At 44.5% G+C, this 3,506-nt stretch overlaps 1 protein-coding gene across 1 annotated transcript in view; it reads left to right on the top strand.

The window, feature by feature from the left end:
- LOC114072295 (class II histocompatibility antigen, B-L beta chain) overlaps nt 1–3,506 on the top strand; it is a gene marked incomplete at its 3' end in the record, with an annotated part of 13,458 nt that overhangs the window by 1,884 nt on the left and 8,068 nt on the right.

Raw genomic sequence — 3,506 nt, forward strand, 5'->3', positions numbered from 1 at the left:
TTTGTCCCCTTTTTCCCTTTCCCTATCCCTGCGGGGGGTGGACCCCCTTTTTCTGTGTATATAGCATCTTAACTGTATATAACTGTAATTTGCGTAAATATAGATATATTTTTATATAAGCAGCTTGATTGTGGGTTCTTTAATTTTTATAGTTTCTTTCTCCTTTAACCTAAGGGAAGAAAGAAGAGGAGAAGGGAGCTGCTGTCCTAGCTTTCGGGCATTTGGCAGGGAGCCAAGTCCAAACCGTCACATTTTTGGTGGCCCGTACGGGGAGATTGTTTTGGTTATCCTGGTTTGTTTTGGAACAGTTACCAGGAAAACTGCCAAGAGAGGCTTGTTTATATAAACAAACCTATTGTTTAGGAACAGAGAGAAAGAATAATACAACTATGGCTATTCTAACTACTTGTTTCATTATATTAGCTATATTTGTGCCTGTTTTGGGCTATCATGTAGGGAAACGCCCAACTGGAGATGAATGGGAGGACTATGTCCCTTTCTTTGATTGGAATGAATGGAAGGAGTATCTCACTTTCCTTGATTAGAATGAATGGAAGGTGTATTTCACTTCCCTCAATTTTGACATTAAAGGCCTGCTAAAGGAGATCCCCATCATTACAATTGGCTCTAATTTTTACTTAAATTGTTTAGTAACAATCCTAGTACTGGTGAAGGCGGTGAAAGAGTTATTTAAAACTGGACGAATGGTGCTGTGTTGCCTTCTGTACTGTAAAAAAGGCCAGACCTCTAGAGGATTCACTGGAACTTTGGGAAGGGTCTTGGAAAGGCCAGTTTCTGGATGGCAAGGAGCATGGGTAAATTTCGGCAAACTGGTAGGGCGTGTGACACCTCCCATTGTTTGGGACTTCACGCCAGAACAAGTGTCTAATCCTGACGAGATGGCACGTTGTTTAGTTGAAGGGTGTCTTTCATACGATGATCCAAATATGCAGCTCCTTGCTTTATGCTGAGGTCTAGTGACAGCTTATGGAGCTGCCATAAATCACTATCAAAAGCCTAGGGCAGAGGCAGAAAGTCAAACTATGTCGCCTGAAACAAATGATGCCCCTATTGAGTCCACAGACGTCGGGATACAGACTCAACCCGAAATCAGCACCGTCTCTGTTGAACTGACTGAGTGTGGAACACAAACTCAACCCGAAATCAGCACCATCTCTGTTGAACTGACTGAGTGTGGAACACAAACTCAACCTGAAATCAGCACCATCTCTGTTGAACTGACTGAGTGTGGAACAAAAACTCAACCCAAAATCAGCACCATCTCTGTTAAGCTGACTGAATGTGGAACACAAACTCAACCTGAAGTCAGTGCCGTGTCTGTTAAACTGACTGAGTGTGGAACACAAACTCAGCCTGAAGTTAGTGCTGTCTCCGTTAATTCAACTGAGCATGGAACACAAACCCAACTTGAAGTTAGCACAGCTTCTGCTAAATCCGTTGAAACTGGAGTCCAGACTGTAAATCTCGTGGACACTGGAACTCAAACTACAACATCTAATGTTAAGACTACAACAGAGATGAAGACCCAAACTACCAACCCGAGAATCACTATCGCTCCCCTAACTAAGAAGAAGATATGGATAAGGGATAGTGCAGAAGCTACAGGCCTAGTTCCACGATTAAGGCGTATAAAAGGAGAAGAAGAAGAAGAAGAAGAAGAAGAAGAAGAAGAAGAAGAAGAAGAAGAAGAAGAAGAAGAAGAAGAAGAAGAAGAAGAAGAAGAAGGAGCAAAGAGACTTGCCAGCCCCATGGAACCTATCCCATCCAGCTATGTAATAGTGGACGAATGGACGGCTGCAAAAGAAGAAGAAGCAGCAGCGAGAGAAGGAGCGCGCCCAAAAGAATTAGGAGCACGCCCAAAAGAAAACAGAACACACCTAATGGAAGAAGGGGCAGCAGCACAGATGGCCAATAAACCACCAAAGAAAAGGCTGATACCCAAATATTCTCTTCTTGACTTTCCAGCGGAAGATACAGAAGAACAGTTGAGACCTTCATCCCAAAATCTGAAGGACTACTCGCTACCTCCACCTCGAGTGCTTAGACAACGGAGCAGAAGCCTATCCCCGCTACATGCTCAGTCTCTGCCTCCACGTGAAAGAGGCAGAGAGAGAGAGAAAGCGGTTCCACGTAGAAGCGTCAAAAGAGAAGTGGAAATGATTCCACGTAGAAGAGACCCTTATTCCGGAACAGAAGTTGTGCGAACGAGTGAGGTACTGCGAACAATGACCCCAGCAGAGCTCCGAGATCTACGACGGGATTACAGCCGCCGACCTGGTGAACAAATTCTCACCTGGCTAGTAAGATGTTGGGATAATGGGGCCAAAAGTCACTTGTTAGAGGGTCATGAGGCACGGCAACTAGAATCCCTCGCTATGGACCGTGAAATAGAACAGGAAATCGCGAGAGAAACATACAATCTCAGTCTCTGGCTCCGAATCCTCCATGGTGTGAGGGAGAAATACCCATTTAAAGAATATTTAATGAGTTCTCCCAAAAAGTGGACGACTGCAGAAGAAGGCGTCCAATACTTAAGAGAATTAGCCATGCTGGAACTCATATATTGCAATTCAGACTATTACGACTGTTTGAAACCAAAAAAGATTGCCTGTACAGAGCCTATGTGGAGGCAAGTGATTAGAGGTGCCCCTGCATCGTACCTCAACTGTTTGATATCAATTTACAATCCAAAGACGGATGAACCAACTGTGGACACCATGTGTTCATGGATAAGGACTATAGCCAAAAATTTAGAAAAGTCCTCTAATGCCCGAAACCGACCTACCCATCTTAAGGAAGCACTGGAGAGGCCCTATGAATATTCCGAATATGAAGATGACTATAAGAAGAAAAATGATATAGTTTACATAGATTATAGAGACTATAGAAGCAGACCAATAAAGTGGTTTCGACCACGATTTCGACCTCGATCTTGGTCCCGGCCTTGTTCACAGTCTCCTTTCCTAGCACGCAGAAGGAGAGGATACCCCAGACGGAAATCACGCAACCAACTGTAGTCCTATCTGCGTGGTAAGGGAGAAAACATGAAGAAGTGGGATGGTGCACCCACTTCCAAACTTGAGGACAGAGTAAGAGAATTACAACAAAAGGAAGACAACAAAAAGGTTGTCTATGTGGTTGATGCAGATGCCCTGCAATCCCTGAAACACAAAAAAATGGAGGTCCGCTTTGACAGTAACAAGAAAGGTTCTAAGAAAGCAAAGTCAAAGGCGGACGATGAATACTCTGATCAAGACCAATAGAGGGGCCCTGCCTTCTGCCAGGAGAAGGATAGAGACCAGGAAGATAATAGGGTTTACTGGGCTGTGTGGGTTCGATGGCCTGGCACATCGGATCCTCAGAGATACCGGGCTTTGGTGGATACTGGTGCCCAGTGTACTTTAATGCCATCGGAGCATAAGAGTGTGGAGGCTGTTTCTATTTCTGGAGTGACCGGAGGGTCTCAAGAATTGTCAGTGGTAGAG

Source organism: Empidonax traillii, unplaced genomic scaffold (assembly GCF_003031625.1).
Source record: "Empidonax traillii isolate 1590-97213 ecotype Southwest subspecies unplaced genomic scaffold, ASM303162v1 scaffold2930:size16949, whole genome shotgun sequence".
Lineage (NCBI taxonomy): Eukaryota > Metazoa > Chordata > Aves > Passeriformes > Tyrannidae > Empidonax > Empidonax traillii.